This window comes from Elephantulus edwardii, unplaced genomic scaffold (genome assembly GCF_000299155.1).
Source record: "Elephantulus edwardii isolate Elephantulus edwardi_28Jun2011 unplaced genomic scaffold, EleEdw1.0 scaffold00324, whole genome shotgun sequence".
Classification (NCBI taxonomy): domain Eukaryota; kingdom Metazoa; phylum Chordata; class Mammalia; order Macroscelidea; family Macroscelididae; genus Elephantulus; species Elephantulus edwardii.
In genome coordinates, this window is record NW_006400074.1 from 716,977 (window position 1) to 723,638 (window position 6,662).

At 40.2% G+C, this 6,662-nt stretch overlaps 1 protein-coding gene and 1 pseudogene across 2 annotated transcripts in view; both read right to left on the reverse strand.

The window, feature by feature from the left end:
• PIGL (phosphatidylinositol glycan anchor biosynthesis, class L) overlaps positions 1-6,662 on the reverse strand; it is a 127,554-nt gene that overhangs the window by 54,934 nt on the left and 65,958 nt on the right. The gene's annotated exons all lie outside the window — the stretch shown is intronic.
• The window catches only part of LOC102859274, a 30,545-nt pseudogene that overhangs the window by 22,469 nt on the left and 1,414 nt on the right, over positions 1-6,662 (reverse strand). Inside the window, exon 3 of the transcript XR_439020.1 lies at positions 1,419-1,464. The product of XR_439020.1 is annotated as an AP-1 complex subunit sigma-2-like (transcript). The remainder of the gene's footprint in view (positions 1-1,418; positions 1,465-6,662) is intronic.

Genomic DNA, 6,662 nt, shown 5'->3' on the forward strand with positions numbered 1-6,662 from the left:
AATAATTTTTAAAAAGATATGAACTGGGATCAAGCTTAGAAGTGCTAGTCCAAGGTATAAAGAGACTGCTAAATAAAAACAGAAATACACACTCTAAAGGGGATAAAACTGATGCATGGGACCTTCTGAAGATTAACTCTCTATGTACATCAAAAACTTTTTCCAACAGGGTGAAAAGAAAACCTACAGACTAGGAACAAACATTTGGTAATTCCGTCTCAGACAAGAGTCTTATAACAAAAGTTTACAGAATACTCCTGGTCCTCCACAAGAAAAAGACTAATAACCAAATTACAAAATGGGCAAAAGACATAGAAAGAATTTTAACAGAGGAAAATATTCGAATGGCAAACAGACACATGAAGAAATGCTCCAAATCACGGGCAATAAGAGAAATGTAAATCAAAACCACAATGAAGTACCATCTCACTCCAGTAACAGTGGCAAAGTTTGACAGGGCAGCAAGTAATAGATGCTGGAGAGGATGTGGCAAGAAATGAACTTTTATACACTCTTGGTGGGACTGTAAAATGTTGCAACCATTCTGGAAGGCAGACTGGCGCTTCCTCAAAAAGCTGAACATAGAAATTCCATATGACCCAGCTATTCCACTACTTGGAATATACCCTGAGAATATGAGAACTGAGGCACAAACAGATTTGTACACCAATGTTCATAGCAGCATTATTCACCATCGCAAGAACATGGAAACACCCCAAATGTCCAACCACAAACAAATGGATTGAGAAATTATGGTACATTCACACAATGGAATACTATGCAGCACACAGGTGCAAGAATTTTGCAAATTATTACTTAACTTGTGACGGACTGTGTATGTCCATTATGCTGAATGAAATAACCAAGTCACATAAGGATAAATATTGTATAAAAAATATTGTAGAATGAATATAAGGATCCAGGAGGAGTGGGAGAGGCTGGGAGCAGAGGGATGTGGATGTGCAGGGGGCAGGGGGGATTAATCACTGGGTTGTACAATTTGATGGGGGGTGGTAAGGGAAATGGAAAGAATTTTTTCAAACTAGTGGAAAAATTAAAAAAAATTTAAAAAACAAAACAAAAATAAAAGCTTGTGAATGGCCATCTAAGCTATCACTACTGGTCTTCTCCTGTCCAGAGCAAAGGGGAATGTGTTGTCAGGTACAGTCCAAGCAATCACCACTCACAGCTATACTATGAACAACAGATCTGAACCTTGCCCTATCCTGCAACATCCTCATGATCTTAGAAATGCCCTAAACAATGATTCAGTCACTGTGTCATTCCACTGTATTTAGAGCCTTCATCTTTCTTGGACCCTCCACCTTTCCCAGCCTCATGGGACCTCTCCTGACATCATATCTCAAGGAGAGATCTCTCCTGACAACATACCCCAAGTATGTGAGATGAAGTTTTACCAACTTCCCTCTAGGTTGGACTTCCTCCAAGACAGACTTGTTTGTTCTTTTGGCAATTTGTGGGATATTCAGTACGCTTCTCCAACACTACAATTCAAAGATATCAATTCTTCTTTTATTCTTAATCACTGTCTAACTTTCAGATAAGTAAGAATCAACTGAAAACACCATGGCTTGGATTAGGTGCACCTTTGATCTCAAACTGACATATTTTGTCTTTAGCACTGTTGAGAAAAACAGATTTTCCCATCGTAACATGTATTTTGATTTCTTGGCTGCCGTTACCATGGATGTTGATTGTGGATTCAAGTAAAATGAAATCACTGGTGACTTCATTTTTTCTCCATTTATCATGACACTAACTATGGTCCAATGGTGAGGATTTTAGTCCTTTTGATGTTCGATCTGCAATCCATATTGACGGCTGTGGTTTTTGATCTTCTGCAGCAAGTTCTCTTCATTTTCAGCAAGTAAGATGATGCCATCTGCATAACACAGGTTGTTGATGAGTTTGCCTCCAATCTTGATGCCACATTCTACTTCATATAATCCAGTCAAGTACCTTTCCTCCAGATTTCCATAAAGAATACAAAAGGTCATTTCAAAGAAAGAGTAGGAAGAAAAAGCTGAGATGGATGTTAAAACAGATTCTGAATTATTGCACTAGGACACCGAGAAGCCAAATCAAAGGAAAGGCATCAGGGTGGTAAGGAGCTGAACAGAAAATTTCAAAGAGCAGCTTGGAAAGACAAAAGAAAAATATAATAAAATATGCAAAGAGATGGAGTCAGAAAATCAAAATGGATGAACTCGCTTGGCATTTCTCAAGCTGAAGGAACTGAAGAACAAATTCTTGAGTTGCAATACTTAAAGATGTTATGGGCAGAATACTGAAAGACCCAGGAAGCGTCAAGAGTAGACGGAAGGGGTACACAGAGTCACTGTACCAAAAGAATTTGCTGACCCAGAAGAATTTAATGAAACATCATATGATCCAGAGGTAATGATGATGAAGGAGGAAATTCAAACTACTCTAAAGCAACTGGATAAAAAAAAAAAGTAACAGGAATTGATGAAATACCAACTGACATATTTCAACAAAAAGATGTACTGGAAGTACTCATAAGATTGTGCCAAGAAGTCTGGAGGACAGCTACCTGGCCAAATGACCAGAAGAGATCTATGCTTATTACCATTCCCAAAATAAGGTGATTCTCTCTGTAGCAACAAGATATTTCCATTGGAACCAAGGGTGAGACATACTCTGACTCGAGATTCTCTGGCAAATGAAGGATGCACTGATGTTGACTGAAACTTGCTTAGTGTATGCTGATAACGCTCAATAGAGATTAGTGTTCATACTATAATTCCTTCATTGTTGTTGTTTGAGTACTGTGGAGTCAGAACCGGCACATAGCTGACCCTCTGACGGGCTTTCAGAGACAGCTGATTGCACAGGAAGAGATTGCCCATCCTTCTCTCATGGAGCAGCTGGTGGATTTGAACTGTGTGCCTTTGGGATTGCAGCACAGCTTCTTCTTACTAGGCCACCAGAACTCCCTATTCATTCATTAGCATACAGAATATTTTGAAGATTCACTATGCTTTAATTTTATTTTTATACCTGGAAAGCTGGTAAGGAAAACAAGGTGTTAATTATAATTCACTAGACTTTATTAAGATTAACCTATTTGTATGACCTGTCTCTTTTCTAACTTTATAAGGAATTTTGCCGCACTCATGTCTAGACTAGAATCAACATGGATCCAGCAAGGCTATGCCCTCAGGAGCAGATAGTGTCTAGAGTTTACTAGGATGAAGGCAGACCTTAGGCTCAGTGTCTACACAGCTTAGAATTTAGCTTAAGCATCTGTGTACCTCAAGCAAATCAAGTCTTTCCCTCAACAATTTATGTGGTGTTTTTCAAGTCTGTATGACTGGACTGCTGCCTTGATTTCTTATCTTTTTCTCTACTGAAAGTAGAGTCACTTGTTCAAGACCTTAAGAAGGTCTGGTAAGGAATAAGTGTCTTATCCTAGGGATAAGTGCCTAGGGATCTGACCCAGTTTCCTCTCCTAGTTCCTGGCTATGACCCAGCTCCAAACAAAAAGGTCAACCAAAAACCACAACAGAGCTACTTGCCTGACTTTTAATCATCTTCATTAGCTAGACACTCTTGTGATAAATTCTTGCCTTAGAAACAGAAACCAGTCAAGTTCAAGTCTGCATTCATGCCATTCTCAGGCTACTTTGTCATGTGATGATTGGCCTATGCTGCTGAGGTCTGTGCACTGCTGGTGCAGAAGCTTGTTGAAGCTATGACAATCTGGAGGGGAGAGAGAGAAATTGCATTGAGAGGGAAAAGATTCAGTTGTTAGAGGAATAAATTAATGAAACTTGTACAAAATCCTCTCTTGAGCAGTGGAGTAAGTTAGAAAAACACATTCATTAAGGGATAATGCTAAGTTTGTGCCATCTTAATTGGGTTAAGATGTCTCTTGAGAAAGAGATCTTTTTCTATACATAATCTGATGCCAACACGCCTAACCATATGTCTTAAAAAGAGACTTCAAACACTGACAAAATCAGCTTTTAAATGGGCCAACTTCACTTTATACAAATGAGTTTAAAACCAACAGTTGTTCTGAAGTAACAATTCCCAACTGAGGTCAGAAGAGACCCTTTGCCTTCCTCTTTTCTTGCCCTCCTTTCTGTGTTCCTTCAATGGCTTTACACTTGATCTATTTCTGACCATGTTCTGCCTTCTGGACTTGGCATTTGACTTGGGAATAATCTTGGTATTATTCCTGGGATTAACCTTGGTTCCCAAAGTAAGCTAGATTTGGGTCCTCCAGCCATGATAGGTTGCTTCAGAAAACTTTGTATAAATGCTTTTCCTGACTAAGTACAGTTCAGAAGCACTGATGACCTTAGATTTTGTTCCATATGCTGTATATCTGGTGGTGTAAACTATAGCGAGTTGTGCTGCTAACGCAAAGGTGACACCTCTTTGATGGTTCAGATCCATCAGAGGCTCCTCAGGAGAAACATGGATGATCTCCTCCTGTGTGCTTCGTTGTTGTTAAGTATGTCGAATAGATTGCGACTCATAGTGACCCTATGTACAAGAGCTCCAAACCCTGCTCTATCCTGAGCCCACCTTATTGTCTTGGACACTCCTACCCCCATTACTCTAGTAATTACTGAGTGAGTCAACCCGTCTCACCGAAGGTCTTCTGCTCCTGCGCTGTCCCTCGACCCTCCCAAGCATAATGTCTCTTTCCAAGGACTGGTCCCTCTTTGCACCATGCCCAAAGTACGTTGGATGGGGCTTCAGAATCCTTGCCTCCAAGAAGCAGCCTGGCCTCACCCTCTTCAGGATGAACCTGTTTGTTCTCCTAGCAGTCCTAGAGTATATTCAATACTCTTCACCAGCAACACAGCTCAAAAGCATCAATTCTCCTTCTATCATCCCTAGACTTTGCCCAGCTTTCTGATACATAGCATGTAACTGCAAAGACCTTGGCCTGGATCAGGCGCACTTGGTCTCCAGACTGACATCATTGCTCTTCAGTACTCTGGAGAGGTCCCTGATAGCAGACTTTCCCTATGCAATTTGTCTTTTGATTTCCTGGCAGCTGTTACCAAGACTGTTGATTGTGGAGCCAAGGAAACTAAAGCTGTTGACAATCTCAATCTCTTCACCGTCTAACATGATGCTACCAATAGGCCCAGTGGTGAATATGTTTTTTTTCTTGATGTTGAGCTTCAATCTATATTGAAGGTTGCAGTCCTTGACCCTCTACAGCAAGTGCTTCAGGTCCTCTTCAGTTTCAGCAAGCAAGGTTGTGTCATCTGCATAACGCAGGCTGTTGATGAGTCTTCCTCCAATCCTGATGCCACATTCCTCCTCACAGAGCCCAGCCTCCCCAACAACTCACTCAATGGCCAGCTATTAGTCAACGACAATGAGTTTGAGTTTATGGAGGCCACTGATTAAGACCATCACTTTGTTAATGGAAAGACGAGTCTCTTCACTAACTGGAATCACTGGTCCTGTCTATGACAATCTTGTCTAATAGTTTTCAATGGTTCATTTAAAAACTACAGCAGAACAGGACAAAAATTTTTTCCTATAGGCAGAATGATGTGTTTTGGGTCATGTGACAGGAATGGTAAAAAAGAGGATCATTTATTGGAAAATATGCAAATCACGTACTCATTCATTAAATCTAGACACCAAGGAGTTGTTCCCTTGGCTTCTCCTCTCCATTTATCACCACCAATTGGTCAACAATTCCTGTAAATTGTAATTTTTAATAAACTGTAGCAAGTTGTGCTGCTAATGCAAAGGTGATGCCTCTTTGAAGGTTCAGATCCCTCAGAGGCTCCTCAGGAGAAAGACTGGGCAATCTCTTCCTGTGTGTTTTACAGCTTCCCAAAAACTCACTGGAGGGTCAGCTATTAGTCAATCCCTAGGGCAATGAGTTTAAGGACAATGATTGGTCACTATCTCCTCTGTCCTTGTTTATTTCTGACTCTTAATACTTTTCACTTGATTATGCTAAGTGGTCCCACTACTTTATGTCTGTACCTCCCATCCTAAACCACTCTTCATGAAGCAGTCAGATCTTTCTGGTGTAAAAACCAGGTTAGTTCATTACTCAGTTTGGTTTTTTTTTAACGTACATGCAATACTTTTATTTTAAACATGCCAGGAAAGCCTTTTCAGAGTCTATTAATTGAAAGCAAGCAGCAGTATACAGATCACAAGAAGCAACATGTTAACAAGCTCAGCACATAGCATCCAAAGCAAAGAGGCACGAGACAATGAATATTCATGCAGTATTAAAAAATCATATGAAGTGTACTGCCTGGCAGGGGAGGTGAAGAGAAAAAATGGTCACCTGCACAATCCTCCAGTTCTAATCTCCCAGAGCCGTCAAATGCGGTGCATGACAGCAAGAATGGGTGGGAGGGAGGGAGAGATGGAAAGAGGTGTTTTCCTGCCTATTATTACATTTGTTCAAAATATATTTTCATATGCCTGGCAATATATAAGTATGTAGCTAAGTAGTGAAACATTTATCTATTAAAAAGAAATACTAACATTTGGGAAGATTACTAACATAACTGGGGAGGGGGTTCTCTTCTGCTCTAACGTTGTGATAGTTCTTTAAGGGACTGTTGGGTATTATTACACCGTACATATGTGTCTCACTAACTGTGGCATCACAAAATGGT